We start from the raw sequence: 17,015 nt of genomic DNA, 5'->3' as shown, positions 1-17,015 counted from the left end.
TGAATCGCAGGTACTGAAGTCTCCCCTGGTTGTGTACATGTGCTGCCATGGTAATTGCTCAATAACCAGCAAACATGCGGCTCTTTAGTGCCGCCCTAGTGGCTCCCTGGAGCATTTTTTAAAAAAAGATGGGGGTGAAATACAAACAAATGCAACAGTTTTGCATGTAAAGTCTTCCACTCCTTTGTCTCATTTTGTCCACCAAACGTTTTATGCTGTACATGAATGCACAAAGGTGCGCTTTGTTGGTGTTATTGACTTGTTAGAGTGCTTATCAGGCGTATTTAGTCAAAGCATGACTGCAAGCTAATCATTGCTATTTGTATGTACATATTGCATCAGTATGCCTCATTTGTAGGTATATTTGGGTTCATTTAATATCCTTTACATGTATCCTCTTTGTATATAATTTAGTTTTGCATGTCTCATGACACATTATCTGTATGTAATATTGGCTGCATTTCTGATAGTTGTGTGTGTGCCATGTTGTTCTAGACCACAGCAAACATTACCCAGCTTGCCAAAGATTGTAATAACTCTATTAGAAGAAGACAGCTTGCCGTTTCCTTTAACTTGGACACCTTGGCCATTAAAAGCCACTAATTTCCAGGAGTTATCTCACCTTCTGAGTACCCTCTGATTTACTAATGGTTTCTAATGTTGTAAAAGTGTGTGGAATAAATGTACAATTTCAACGATTCCGTCAACGAATATTTGCTTCAGCCTGCGACAAATAGTCATTTTGATAGTAGGCTATTACAGCTAATATAGACAGTTACGTCATGTGTTGTCTTCATTATAACACTTATATAAGACTTTTAAAGTCATTTTGATAGTAGGCTATTATAGCTAATGTAGACACTTACGTCATGTGTTGTCTTCATTATAACACTTATATACAACTTTGAAAGTCTTTTTGATAGTAGGCTATTATAGCTAATGTAGACACTTACGTCATGCGTTGTGTTCATTATAACACTTATATACAACTTTGAAAGTCTTTTTGATAGTAGGCTATTATAGCTAATGTAGACACTTACGTCATGTGTTGTCTTCATTATAACACTTATATACAACTTTGAAAGTCTTTTTGATAGTAGGCTATTATAGCTAATGTAGACACTTACGTCATGTGTTGTGTTCATTATAACACTTATATAAGACTTTTAAAGTCATTTTGATAGTAAGCTATTATAGCTAATATAGACACTTACGTCATGTGTTGTGTTCATTATAACACTTATATACAACTTTGAAAGTCATTTTGATAGTAGGCTATTATAGCTAATGTAGACACTTACGTCATGTGTTGTCTTCATTATAACACTTATATACAACTTTGAAAGTCATTTTGATAGTAGGCTATTATAGCTAATGTAGACACTTACGTCATGTGTTGTGTTCATTATAACACTTATATACAACTTTGAAAGTCATTTTGATAGTAGGCTATTATAGCTAATGTAGACACTTACGTCATGTGTTGTCTTCATTATAACACTTATATACAACTTTGAAAGTCATTTTGATAGTAGGCTATTATAGCTAATGTAGACACTTACGTCATGTGTTGTCTTCATTATAACACTTATATACAACTTTGAAAGTCATTTTGATAGTAGGCTATTATAGCTAATGTAGACACTTACGTCATGTGTTGTGTTCATTATAACACTTATATACAACTTTGAAAGTCATTTTGATAGTAGGCTAATATAGCTAATGTAGACACTTACGTCATGTGTTGTCTTCATTATAACACTTATATACAACTTTGAAAGTCATTTTGATAGTAGGCTATTATAGCTAATGTAGACACTTACGTCATGTGTTGTCTTCATTATAACACTTATATACAACTTTGAAAGTCATTTTGATAGTAGGCTATTATAGCTAATGTAGACACTTACGTCATGTGTTGTCTTCGTTACAACACTTATATACAACTTTGAAAGTCTTTTTGATAGTAGGCTATTATAGCTAATGTAGACACTTACGTCATGTGTTGTCTTCATTATAACACGTATAAAATACTTTTAAAGTCATTTTGATAGTAAGCTATTATAGCTATTATTTAAAGTTAAAGTTAAAGTACCAATGATTGTCACACACACACTAGGTGTGGTGAAATTTGTCCTCTGCATTTGACCCATCCCCTTGTTCATCCCCTGGGAGGTGAGGGGAGCAGTGGGCAGCAGCGGTGCCGCGCCCGGGAATCATTTTGGTGATTTAACCCCCAATTCCAACCCTTGATGCTGAGTGCCAAGCAGGGAGGTAATGGGTCCCATTTTTATAGTCTTTGGTATGACTCGGCCGGGGTTTGAACTCACAACCTACCGATCTCAGGGCGGACACTCTAACCACTAGGCCACTGAGTAGGTGGTAGTTATAGACACTTACGTCATGTGTTGCCTTCATTATAATACATATATTCGTTTTTAAGTTTTTGCGGCTCCAGACAGTGTGTGTGTGTGTGTGTGTGTGTGTGTTGTATTTCTACCCTTCTTGAGACATCAACAAGGAAAAGTACCATCCATATGAGGAGGTGTGAACAAGTTAGGACATAAATCATGGTCCCAATACGGAAAACCATTGCATCTAATAGAGAGACAAATACTAGAGTCCGTGAACATTGCTCCAGGATTTTTTGTTGATTTAATGTGCATACAAAAGTAAACATTGACGGGTGCAAAGGCAGCAATATATGATAAAACAAAAATGGCAGGTAAATAAGGACTTCCCTATTAGTCCCCGAAAAAACCCAGTGCTGACGTAAGACAACCCATATGTGACCATAGAATGAACACATACACTACGGTACTAAGACTATAGTGGCCATTAACAGTTAGATTCTACAGCTGGGTTGCCCAAAGTGCGGCACATCTGTGGTCTGTGACTCCTTTTTTATTGGCCTTAAGAACATTACTAAAAACAAAAAATAGAGATCTCATTTGCACCCCTGGTGGTGAAATCTGTCAAAATGAGGGTGATCCCAAAAAGGAGCGATTTTTCAAATTGACTGTGTCGGTTTTAAAAGTGCTCCCCCTCTGGTCAACATATGAAATAACAAGTGTGTGTAAGAAATTTGGCCAAAATGTTTTTTTTTTTTAATAAATAAATATGTATATAGAGACATACTGTAATAATTTGAAGTAAATAATGAAGATTAAAAACCGATTACAAACAAAAAATTCAACAACAAAAAAATAAATAACCGAAAGCAGTCTTTTTCTCACAATGTGTTTTTTCATATAAAATTGGGAACCATTTCTCATATTCTTTCTGTTTCTGTAATATTGCAATATTTTCTTATAAAATGACCACTTTATTTATGTAAAATTATTACTTTTTAATGCAAAATGGCGACATTTGTCATATACAATTTTGACTTTTATCACAATATTGCCATTTTTTTTGTTGTTCCTGTAAAATGGTGACATTTTTTTGAGTAAAATTCTGACTTTTGTCATCATTTTGCCTAGTTAAATTACAATTATTATTGTAACATTGCCAACATTTTTAAGTGTTCTTAAGTGTTAGTAAAATTACGACTCATTTCATAAAATTGCCAAAACTTTGAGCTGTTCTTGTAAAATTGTGATTGTTATTGAGTACAATTCCAACCTGTATCATAATATTAAACAAATGTTCAGTTTTTCTTGTAAAAATTTGACTTGCGTTGAGTAAAATGACAAATTCTATTAAAACGCTACCAAAATTTGACGTTTTTATTGGGAAATTGTGACCTTTTTCTGGTGAAATTCCAACTAATTTTTCACAACAATCTTTTTTATATTTCCATAGTTTGTATATATTATTAATGTTGTAAATACACATCTTTATATAACTAGAAAGGATGGTCCTAAAGAGGTAGGCATTTTTCGGAGGTCTCAAGAAGGTAACTACTACAAGAGTGTGTGTGTGTGTGTGTGTGGGTGTGTGTGTGTGTGTGTGAGTGTGTGTGTGTGTGTGTGTGTGTGTAGTAGCATTCTTATCTCTGCTGAAGACCTTCATCAACCTGCCAGAGAGAGCTGCAAACATATTTGAGTTGCAATGCACACAAAGAGTAAAGCACATTGACATTTTTAGGCAGCCTATATCCAACCATCCCTCCAGGTCGATGTTTAATTACTGTAACTTATGTATAATTTAAAGGGAGAAACTATTAAACTCATTTAAATGTCAATGTGGTAATGATGAGAAAGAGCCATTTGTAAACAATGTCACACAAATGATTATATCGCAGACGTAGGAGAGATTTCTATTCATTATGTGTGCTCGACTCATTAATATGAAATCTACTCATACAAGTAGTATAAGTGTTCACACATATGGTTTTCTACACTAAAATTAATCTTTGTATTATTCAACTTCTTCTTCTTGTCCACATTTTGGCACGTTCTACCTTCCACATTTTTCACTCGATTCAAACCGTTCCAACTTCAAACTGTTCAGTCTATTCGGGAATTGCTGGCTTTCCCTTGAAAAATTCCAAAAATTCCCAGATTTCCCAGAATTCCAGGTTTTCCGGGACATTTTTCCCATTCAAAATGAATTGGCCATTTTTAAACTTCCGCCATTTCCACATTTTTCAACCTATTCAAACCATTCCACCTTCAAAACATTCCACTCATTCTTTAAGTTCAAACTATCATGTTTCCAAGTTCAATGAAATTCTACGATTTTCCAGAATTCCTGGTTTTCCAAAGCCCAATTTCCACCCTTTTTTCTGGTGACTACTCCTTCCACAACGCATTTCAACCATTCCACCGTCAAATCATTCCTCTTAATCAGGACAAAAAATGAAGTTGTTTTTTGAACTGGAAAGATCCAGATTTTCCCAGAATTCCAGGAATTCTGTAATACCATTTCTCAATTCAACATGTTACTACTTCAACATTTCTCCACCGATTTGACACATTTCAACACGAACCATTTCAACGTATTCAGACAATGTAAGTTGTTTACCATTTTCCAAAAATTCCCCGCTTTTCCCGAAATTCCCAATTTTTCTGAAATTCCCATTAAAGTCAATGGGACATTCTTCAAAGTTCCACAACTTCCACATTTTTCATCGGATTCAAACTGTTCCAACTTCAAAATATTCAGCCTGTTCAGGAATTTTGTGCTTTACTTCAACAACTCCGGATTTCCCATAATTCCTTTTTTTTTTTGCATTTCCTCCATTCAAAATTAATTGACCATTTTTCAAACTTCCACAATTCCCACATTCTTCAACCGATTCAAACCATTCCATCTTTAACACATTCTGGAAACTCATCCTGGAAATTTAAACTACCATTTTTACACATTCAAGAAATTTCCAGGAATTCCTGTTTCTATTTCCACACTTCTTAAGTTTGACTACTCTTTTCACATTTTTCCACCCATTTCAACCGTTCCACCATCAAAACACTCCTCATATTCAGGACAAAAACCAAGTTGGTTAAGAAAGTAGTAAAATTCCAGATTTTCCCGAAATTCCAGGAATTTCTCAATTTAATACATTCAACATTTCTTGACCGATTTAAACAATTCCAAGACCGACCAATTCAGCTCATTTAGGGTATTCATGCATTTTCAAAAAAATCTCGCTTTTCCAAAATTCCCAAATTTCCAGGAAGTTCCCATTGAAATGAATGGGACATTTTTCCAAGTTGCACAACTCCAACCTATTCAAACCATTCCAACATCAACACATTCCACTCATCCTGGACATTCAAACTAACACTTTCCCAAGTTCAAAACCAAATTCCGGTTTCCCTGGAAATTCAAACTCTTCAACATTCAAACCATTCCAACATTCAAACGATTCTTACATTCATGCTACATTCTGTCAGCATTTCAGTTCAACTTCAGCATTGGAGCATTCACACGCAATTCCTGAAGGAATTGCCTTTTTTAGTTTGTGTTTGATTTACACATATTTGAACCCAGATGGGTTCTTTGTCAATGAGGCACAGAAATTAGTCTAGTCTCTCAATTGAATTATGTGGGTAAAGCATTGTCTTTAATACAACATTTTCCAAAACTATGATTTATGGTTTGTTTTATGCTTTGAGTTTATTTGGAACATGCATACAGTTACAATATCATACATCACATATTTCATATATTCCCATTTTCTCATTACAACATGTCCAAAAAGGAATCGAATGAAGAAGAGTGTATTCAATCCTACCACTTTTCCACTTAATAGCAATTACTAACACATTTGTTTACTTCCTGTTCTCAATTTGTAACACAATTTAAATCAATGAATAATAAGTACAGGTATCATATCTCATTTTTAATAAGGTTCAAAATCTTGATCAGGATTATTTTTCCTTGTACTTTGTAAACACTAAATTAGAATAGTTTATTAGATTGGATTTTACAGTAGTAGTACATTGTTTGACTTATTTGCTTAATCCATTACATAATTTATATATCCTGCACATCCTGGACTTTTCTCGAAGGTAGATTCGATGCGTGGCTACCGGAGTACATGAGTTGGACATACCTGAGACTGCCATAATAACTCCTTTTGGATTATTTGAGTTTTTGAGGATGCCATTTGGCCTGCAGGGGGCAGCACATACTTTTCAGCGGCTCTTTTTCATGGATTTACAATTTGTGTTTGTTTTTTGACATAAGACCCCATCAAAACCCCCGGTACCATTCGGCAGCAACACAACACCCTTTGCAACCCTTTGAGACACTCGTGATTTAGGGCTATATAAATAAACTTTGATTGATTGATTGAACCCTGCCCTCTAACCATGGGAATGAAGAAAGTGAGTGCGAAGGAAAGTGCTGATAAGAAGAAGCAGACCCACCAAATCAAAGAAACAACTAAAAAAAAAACATGACTGACCTGAGCACAGCACCTTCAGTCCGCTCCACACCAAAACAGGAGTCAGCCTGCACACGCCCAAGACACCCCAACAACTTCCAAAAGGTGGACATTTATCCATGAAAATATGGAGAAGCTGCCCGACGTGTTTCAGTTTGTTGTGTTCTATCACCCAAACTGAAGGATAGAGCTTTACCCTTGCTCACTGGGTGTTAATATTATCTATCACGGTACACAAACGTACATTGTGTTTGCCGCAACATAAACAACAATAACAGTTCCTATTGTTACACTACGAAGAAGCATGCAAAACTAGTGTCTAATATTTGTTTCCTCAATTGTTGCGCTTAGTAAATCATTCTGTTCTGCGTGTCTACTGTATGTACTGTATATTTATGCAAGTTTATGTATTCATCATGCAATATATACGAGTAATTTACTCCTGTATTTATTGTTGTATAAGTCATTAAGGTAAGGTAGTTCAATGTAACATAATAACATTGTCAGCATGTTCGGGATAAACCAAACCATTACCAAATCCCACCACAGATGTGTGCAACCCCGGTGACTACAGAAACACCTGAACGTCAACATGACGTTTCTCCACCAAGTACAAAACCCAAAACCAGTGAAGTTGTCACGTTGTGTAAATGGTAAATAAAAACAGAATACAATGTTTTGCAAATCCTTTTCAACCAATATTCAATTGAAAAGACTGCAAAGACAAGAGACTTAACGTTCAAACTGAAACAAATATTAGCTGATTTGGAATTTGACGCATGTAACATGTTTAAAAAAAGCTGGCACAAGTGGCAAAAAAGACTGAGAAAGTTGAGGAATGCTCATCAAACACTTATTTGGAACATCCCACAGGTGAACACTCTATATAGGAATAGGTGGGTGCCATGATTGGGTATAAAAGCAGCTTCCATGAAATGCTCAGTCATTCAAAAACACGGATGGGGCGAGGGTCACCACTTTGTGAACGAATGCGTGAGCAAATTGTCGAACAGTTTAAGAACAACATTTCTCAACAAGCTATTGCAAGGAATTTAGGGATTTCACCCTTGACGGTCCAGAATATCATCAAAACTTTCAGAGAATCTGGAGAAATCACTAAACGTAAGCGATGTTATTACAGACTGCATCAGTGTGTAAAGGATATCACCACATGGGCTCAGGAACACTTCGGAAAACCACTGTCAGTAACTGCAGTTTAAAGCTACATCTATAAGTGAAAGTTGAAACTCTACTATGCAAAGTGAAAGCAATTTATCAACAACACCCAGGACTGATGCAAAGTGGAAAAGTGTTCTGTGGTCTGATGAGTCCACATTTTAAATTGTTTTTGGAAACTGTGGACGTGGTGTCCTCCGGAACAAAGAGGAAAAGAACCATCCAGATTGAAAAGCCAGCATCTGTGATGGTATGGGGGTGTATTAGTGCCCAAGGCATGGGTAACTTACACATCTGTGAAGGCACCATTAATGCTGAAAGGTACATACAGGTTTTGGAGCAACATATGTTGCCATCCAAGCAAAGTTATCATGGACGCCCCTGCTTATTTCAGCAAGAAAATGCCAAGCCACGTCTTACAACAGCGTGACTTCATAGTAAAAGAGTGTGGGTACTAGTCTGGCCTGGCTTTAGTCCAGACCTGTCTCCCATTGAAAATGTGTGGTGCAATATGAAGCCTAAAATACCACAACTGAGACCCCGGACTGTTGAACAACTTAAGCTGTACATCAAGCAAGAATGGGAAATAATTCCACCTGAAAAGCTTCAAAAATGTGTCTCCTCAGTTCCCAAACGTTTACTGAGTGTTTTTAAAAGGAAAGGCCATGTAACACAGTGGTAAAAATGCCTTAGTGCCAACTTTTTTGCAATGTGTTGCTGCCATTAAAGTCTAAGTTAATAATCATTTGCAAAAAAAAAAAAAAAATCGTTTCTCAGTTGAGAAACTAAGGCCGTCTTCAATATTACATATATTGTCTTTGCAGTCTATTCAATTGAATATAAGTTGAAAAGGATTTGCAAATCATTGTATTCTGTTTTTATTTACCATTTACACAACGTGCCAACTTTACTGGTCCTGGGTTTTGTACAATAAACCTACCTTCACAAAAGGTGGTAAACTTGGGAAATCAGCAGAGTGAAAGACATATTTTGCTCACAAACAGTGACTCGTGCAACCAGCCTTTACTAATCACAACAAACACTACATGTGTAACAGTCATGGTGGCATACACTCTTTATTTGCCCAACCTGCATAATCCCATGATGTGTATTATCTTGCATAGAGGTGACACTGTTTGACTCATTAATGAGAACTGTGTGTGGGCACGTGTGTGTTCTACTTTGTGAAAGTGTGCATTTATGTGACTAATGGCCTAAGTAATGCTGGGCCACGTGGGGCTCGGCTGCAGGTTATGAATAGAAAAACACCGTCGCCCTCCTTTATGAGCAGGCTAATCAATTTTGTGCCACAAGGCACGTGAGCTGTATTCCCAATCAATCCGTGCTCGTCGCTAAATTCCCGTGCTCATTTGCATTGAATTATAATGAATGAATAGTAATCATTACTTATTCCTCATTTCCTCACAGCCAGTAAGGAATTGATGCTGTACATCCAGTAACACAAAACGTATTGTGATACAATAATGCGACAATTACAATACAATACAAGCCGACTGAGCCAAGTCCAAACATGTATATTTTTATATCCATCCAACCTATACAATTAATAGAAAATAAAAAAGCTATACATTCATTTACAAAAAATAAATCTCCTGGCCCTGATGGCTACAATACAGAATTGTATCAAATATTCAGTGAAGATCTGTCTCCTCTATTATTACAAATGCACCAATCTTCATTTAATAAACAATTGTTTTCTGCAACCTTCAATTTTTCTCATATCTCATTGATACCTAAAAAGGATAAAGACCCATTGATTTGCAGTAATTATCGTCCTTTATCCCGAGCCAATATGGACAATAAAATCTTGGCAAAAATCTTAGCCACACGATTATCAAATGTAATAGGAAAATTAATTCATACTGACCAAACTGGCTTCATGGAAGGTCGACAATCTTTAGACATCCATCCATCCATCCGTCTTCTTCCGCTTATCTGAGGTCGGGTCGCGGGGGCAGCAGCCTAAGCAGTGAAGCCCAGACTTCCCTTTCCCCAGCCACTTCGTCCAGCTCCTCCCGGGGCTTCACTTCACAAGACATAGTCTTCCCAACGTGTCCTGGGTCTTCGCCATGGCCTCCTACCGGTCGGACGTACCCTAAACACCTCCCTAGGGAGGCGTTCGGGTGGCATCCTGACCAGATGCCCGAACCACCTCATCTGGCTCCTCTCCATGTGAAGGAGCAGCAGCTTTACTTTGAGCTCCTCCCGGATGGCAGAGCTTCTCAGGGAGAGCCCCACCACCCGGCGGAGGAAACTCATTTCGGCCGCTTGTACCCGTGATCTTGTCCTTTCGGTCATAACCCAAAGCTCATGACCATAGGTGAGGATGGGAACGTAGATAGACCGGTAAATTGAGAGCTTTGCCTTCCAGCTCAGCTCCTTCTTCACCACAACGGATCGATACAGCGTCCGCATTACGGAAGACGCCATGTTTTTGTGGCAAAGCACCAATGATATTGATTCAAATGTATTTATTTATTTATTTTTTCAAATGTTTTTTTTTTTTTTTTCAAATTTATTCAAATAGACAACGTTGATTTAAGGCGCGTGTGTTTAAATGTTTTGAGTTACGATTTTCCTCATAGAACCAATTTTGCTCGTAAATTGAGGTACTTGTTGATAACAAATTAGGCAGCGTTTGGAAGCTAACACACTCTTGTAACAGTTTAAGTATCATTCAATCCATGAATGTGCTTCCACTTATCCAATTTGTGGAGAAAACTAATTCCAGCCGCTTTTATCTTCAATCTCAACCTTTCAGTCACTCCTCAAAGCCGTGACCGTAGGTGAGGGAAGTACCGTGGATATACCGGTTCATCGAGAGTTTAGCTTTCCGTCTTCACTATACAGTTCAGTACCGTGCCTGAATTACTCCAAACGCTCCACCAATGCGCCTGTAGAATGTACGCTCCCGCCTTTCCTCACTCATCAACATAATCCCAAGACATGTACTCCTCCACCTGGGGCAAGACCTCACTTACTGTACATCATAAAGGGTGAAATCCACCTTTTTTTGGTCTGAGAACCATAACCTCAGATCGGGTTCATCCCAGAAGTTCCACTTTCAGCTGTGAACCAACCGGTTTGCTTTGATTCCAAGATCACCAATGTGGACCTTATAGATGCACCGAAAAATCGTAGATGTATTTACCGTATTTTTCGCACTATAAAGCGCTCTTAAAATCCATTCATTTTCTCAAAACTCGACAGTGCGCCTTATAACCTGGTGTGCATAATGTATGGAATAATTTTGGTTGTGCTTACCGACCACAAAGCTATTTTATTTGGTACATGGTGAAATGATAAATGTGACCAGTAGATGGCAGTCACACATAAGAGCTATGTGTAGACTGCAATACGACTCAAGTAAACAACACCAAAATTGTATGTGTTCCATTAAAAATATATAACATTACACACGGCGCTCAAAAATCTCTCAAAATGTTTTAGTACAACTTTGAAGCCGCACCGCTTGATGGATTGTACTGTGCTTCAACATAGGAGTATTATTATGGTGTGTGTATAAGGACCACAAAATGGCACCTATTAGTAGACACATTATCTGGCCTTTTGTTTTGCAACATTATGCAAAGGCAACTTTTCTTACCTTCTGGTACCTGTTGATGTGTATTTGAGATCTGCATAAGTCCTGAAAATCTGCCTTTGTAGTCCGTGCCGACACCGTAGTCATAAGCTTCTTCTTTGTCTCTATCTTCTTGTTATGGGACATTCATCCTCCGCTGTTGCCATTTCTAATATAAAGTAGCGTAAAGTTCTTACTTATATCTGTCAGTAAATTTGCCATAAAAGCGCTAAAAACTACCGATATAGTGAGTTTACATTATTCACTCAAGGAACTTTAGTTATTAGAGAGTTCCGGTCGGACGGTTTTTCACGCGACACATTTCCGGCGTTGTTGCAAGATTATAAGAGACTGCTTAAAGGCCTACTGAAACCCACTACTACCGACCATGCAGTCTGATAGTTTATACATCAATGATGCAATCTTAACATTGCAACACATGCCAATACGGCCAGGTTAACTTATAAAGTGCCATTTTAAATTTCCCGCTTAACTTCCGGTTGAAAATGTCTATGTATGATGACGTATGCGCGTGACGTCACTAAATAAACGGAAGTATTGGTACACCATTGAATCCAATACAAAAAAGCTCTGTTTTCATCTCAAAATTCCACTGTATTCTGGACATCTGTGTTGGTGAATCTTTTGCAATTTGTTTAATGAACAATGAAGACTGCAAAGAAGAAAGCTGTAGGTGGGATCGGTGTATTAGCGGCTGGCTGTAGCAACACAACCAGGAGGACTTTGACTTGGATAGCAGACGCGCTAGCCGCCGACCGCACGGATGATCGGGTGAAGTCCTTCGTCCTTCCGTCGATCGCTGGAACGCAGGTGAGCACGGGTGTTGATGAGCAGATGAGGGCTGACTGGCGTAGGTGGAGCGCTAAAGTTTTTATCATAGCTCTGTGAGGTCCCGTTGCTAAGTTAGCTTCAATGGCGTCATTAGCAACAGCATTTTTAAGCTTCGCCAAGCTGGAAATTATTAATTAATTATTGTGTATTTACATGTCCATGGTTTAATAGTATTGTTGATCTTCTGTCTATCCTTCCAGTCAGTGGTTTATTTATTTTGTTTCTATCTGCATTTGAGCCCGATGCTATCACGTTAGTTTAGTAGCTAAAGAGCTTCGCCGATGTATTGTCGTGGAGATAAAAGTCACTGTGAATGTCCATTTTGCGTTCTCGACTCTCATTTTCAAGAGGATGTAGTATCCGAGGTGGTTTAAAATACAAATCCGTGATCCACAATAGAAAAAGGAGAAAGTGTGGACTCCAATGAACCCTTGTACCTAAGTTACGGTCAGAGCGAAAAAAGATACGTCCTGCACTGCATTCTAGTCCTTCACTCTCACGTACCTCATCCACGAATCTTTCATCATCGCTCAAATTAATGGGGTAATCGTCGCTTTCTCGGTCCGAATCTCTCTCGCTGCATTGTAAACAATGGGGAAATGTGAGCAGCCCTCCAGCCTGTAACGTCACGCTACTTCCGGTAGGGGCAAGGCTTTTTTTTAATCAGCGACCAAATGTTGCGAACTTTATCGTCGTTGTTCTCTACTAAATCCTTTCAGCAAAAATATGGCAATATCGGGAAATGATCAAGTATGACACATAGAATGGATCTGCTATCCCCGTTTAACTAAAAAAAAAAATCATTTCAATAGGCTGTGCTTTTACTTTTATGAATTCAATGATTCTTTCACACATATCTTATGGCTTAACTACATGGTCCCAGGCACACCAGTCATCAATCAAGACCATTGAGTGTCTCTATAACCGCGCCTTGAAAGTCCTAGACAAGAAGAGTATACGATATCATCATTGCCAAATTCTAACCAAATAAAATATTTGAAGTTTTACCAATTTAATTTTGTTACACACAGTCAAACCTTTTTTTAAATGCTTGAATAACTCTGCTTCCCAATTGCTCTGCAAGGCAATTCCAAGATTGCAAAGTGGTACCAAGTCTACCACCCGCGCAACGTCAAAAGGCAACTAGTGCGTTCCATTTATTGCCTTTGCAATAAAAGGACCACAACTATGGGACTCTGTACCTGACACTTTGAAAAGTATACCTGCACTTGTCACTTTCAAAAAACAAAATTGTGGCCAGTTGAGCAACAATCGTGTTCCCATGTTTAGTTTTTACTAATTTTTACTAATAGGTTCTTATCTAGTTTGCACCTTGTCTGTTATTATTATTATTATTATTATTATTATCATTGGCTTTTATCTAGTGTGCACTTTGTCTGTATTATAATCATTATTATCGACTCCTCTTTGCCTCATTCTTTTTATTTTTCTATTTTAATGATGTTAAATCTGTGTTGTTGTTGTTGTTGTTGTTGGGGACAAGTGTTGTAAATTAGCTTTGGCTACAAACACTATGATGTCATTGGATGATTGTTTCTGATATCTATGTTTCTGCATCTGTCCCTATTTCAAATAAACCAGAAAGAAAGAAATATTAGTGTGCTACGGATGAGGAGATGCTGCTCCGTCATTGATTTACGTAAAGTCTACATCTTTTGACACTTCTTCGGTGCGCATTTTGTACGAAAATAGACCTGACTAGACCCGCTCATCTGCAGTGCGCCTTATAATCTGGTGCGCCCTATGGTGCGTAAAATACGGTAGTTCTTTTGTTGTCTTGCAAGCCTCTCAAGTCCAAGTTTTAGAGGTTAAAGCTGATTGAAAATGCATGCATGTTACTCCAAACTGCAGAAGAAAGGAGATAACCTGCAGTATGTGTTTTGGGTACCTGGTTGTCATATGAGAGAGTATCACCGGGGGAACAGGATGATGAAGTGTCTTGCAGCATTCAACACGAAGCACTTTTTTTTTTTTTTTACCAAGTGGGGAATTAACAAACACGTATCAGAGGTATGATTAGGATGTTTACATATAAGGCTTCATATCTATTTATACCACCAACACTGGCTTTGTTTTTGGTCCTTGCTTCTAAAGACTAAACCTGTATATAAAGGAGAGTCTGGGGACTGTGTGATGGCTTAAAGTTTATATGAGCATGCAGTGTTTGGTCACTAATGTGTATTGGATATTGTAATTTGATGTATGTACGTCTGTAGTATATGTGCGTTAATAAATAGAAGTAGTCTGTGACTAAAGTAGTAAAACGGGGGTGATGTGGGCTGTTCTGGGTGCACCGGTCAAAAGCCTGGCAGCCGAATTTTGTACAGTCTGAAGTCTCTTTAGCGGTGACTTGTTGAAAAGGGTGAAGAGATAATTACAATAGCCAATGCGAGACGAAATGAACGTGTGAATGATCATCTCGAGATCCAATTTTGACAACAAATTTCTCACTTTAGAAATATTTCTGAGATGATAAAAACAGTTTTTGGTCAGTTGACGACAGTGACCTTCCAAAGACATCTGAAGCTGCTTTTAACAGATTCACCCAGAGCACTAAGGGAGTTCTTGATCGGGGGGATCTTTTTATCGGGGGCAATTATCAGAGTTTTCGTTTTGTTTGAATTTATCTGGAGGAAACTTGAGGACAACCAGTTTTTAATACAGGATACGCACTCCAAGAACTCAGATAAAAAGTGAAACTCTGAATCATTGAAGGAGCATAACAGTTGAATATCATCTGCATAGAAACGATAAGAAACATTTTTAAAACTACTGATCAACCACCCAAGCGGAATCAGATACAACACAAATAAAACAAGCCCCAGAACAGAACCCTGGGCCACACCACATGACAGGTTGGACACATTGGACATTACATCATTAATATCAACATTAAGGCCCCTTGTTTACTAAGGTTATCCAGGGTAAATCCCACCTAACCTTATCCTTGTCCACACACACACACTTACAATGGTCGTTTAAAACCCCCTCTCCCCTCCGTCAGCCGGAGTTCTTAAATTAAATTTAACTTATCTGAAAAATATCCAGTGTTGTGGTATTTCAATTAACTGGAATCAAGTGTGCTGTGGGGCCCTATTGTAGTGAATCACACCTGAGCCATCATAAATTAATCAAATCTTTATCGGACACGTAAACAATGTGATAAATAACATTTTACATCAATCAAACTAGGGATCTAGATATCTGGTCAGGACACTCCTCACTCTTTTGCCTTTACCTTCATTGTCCATTCCTTTTTGGTGACTTTATATACTTTGGACCTAGACGTTGAGTCTGTGCATGGCGGACAATAACTGATACAGTCTGTTTTGCCAGTACAAATGCATTTGTCGTTTTCCTCGACGGCCAGGTAATACAAAGCACACACTACCTTTTTCATCACATCCACGGGAGCCCACATTTTCGTTGTCTCCCCTTCGACAGATGGACAAAGTTTTTCGGTAAGTAGAATCACAGCTGACCTGGACATTCGAAAGTTCTCTTGCCGCCTGAGATGTGTTGTATCCCAAATAGCAGCAATCGCGTGTTTTCTTCTCTTAAGGTATTCATGTGTGATTCCCACACAAGTGTCTGTACATGTAGAACAAATGAGAAACACGGGCATGTCTGGATGACTCGCCTCCATCTTTCCAGTGGTTACCTCTGGTTGTTATGAAGCTGGCTGTAGCGCGTTCTTTCCGACGTCACTGTGTGGGGCACGGTCTTTCTGACTTCTCTTCCTCTCCGAACTCAGTTTGTAAACGATCAATGAGTCCATACACAGCTAAGAGCCGGAGATTCAAGAAATACACGGCGCACTTACCCGTGTAAAAAAATATCCAAAGAGGGGAACCTTGAACAATGGTTTAGTGTGGCTGAAACGGGGCTTAGGCTAAATAATTATCTGTTTGAGGGGCTATCCGGGCTTAATGTAGACATAGCCTAAAAGTTATTCCATGTATATATAAAGTAAACCACTGGAGAACTGCACCAGAAAACCCCATTATTGTATCTTCCATGGCCTCTATCACTGTCATGATCCGTGGTCCGGATCATGTTTTTGTTATGTTCTGTCAGTTTTAGACTCTTTTAGTTCCTGTTTGACACCTGAGTTTGTTTTAGTAACCATGGCTACTTATGATTTCCACCTGCCTCTGGTGTTCGGGACGCGCACCTGATTCTAATCAGAGGACTATTTAAGCCTGCCTTTGCCAGTCAGTCGTCCTGGTGTCATTATTGGTTTCATGCCACAGTTCCGTGTTTGTTCTATGCCATAGTTAATGCTATTGGTTTCATGCCACAGTTTTGTGTTTGTTCTATGCCATAGTTAATGCTATTGGTTTCATGCCACAGTTTTGTGTTTGTTCTATGCCATAGTTAATGCTATTGGTTTCATGCCACAGTTTTGTGTTTGTTCTATGCCATAGTTAATGCTATTGGTTTAATGCCACAGTTCCGTGTTTGTTCTATGCCATAGTTAATGCTATTGGTTTCATGCCACAGTTTTGTGTTTGTTCTATGCCATAG

The 17,015-nt window shown here is 38.2% G+C and overlaps 1 protein-coding gene across 1 annotated transcript in view; it reads left to right on the top strand.

Moving 5' to 3' along the window:
- Window positions 1–17,015, top strand: part of LOC133643376 (receptor-type tyrosine-protein phosphatase gamma-like) — a 705,805-nt gene that overhangs the window by 575,834 nt on the left and 112,956 nt on the right. The window lies entirely within an intron of this gene.

Source organism: Entelurus aequoreus, linkage group LG26 (assembly GCF_033978785.1).
Source record: "Entelurus aequoreus isolate RoL-2023_Sb linkage group LG26, RoL_Eaeq_v1.1, whole genome shotgun sequence".
Classification (NCBI taxonomy): Eukaryota; Metazoa; Chordata; class Actinopteri; order Syngnathiformes; family Syngnathidae; genus Entelurus; species Entelurus aequoreus.
This window is presented reverse-complemented; position numbering and strand designations above follow the sequence as displayed.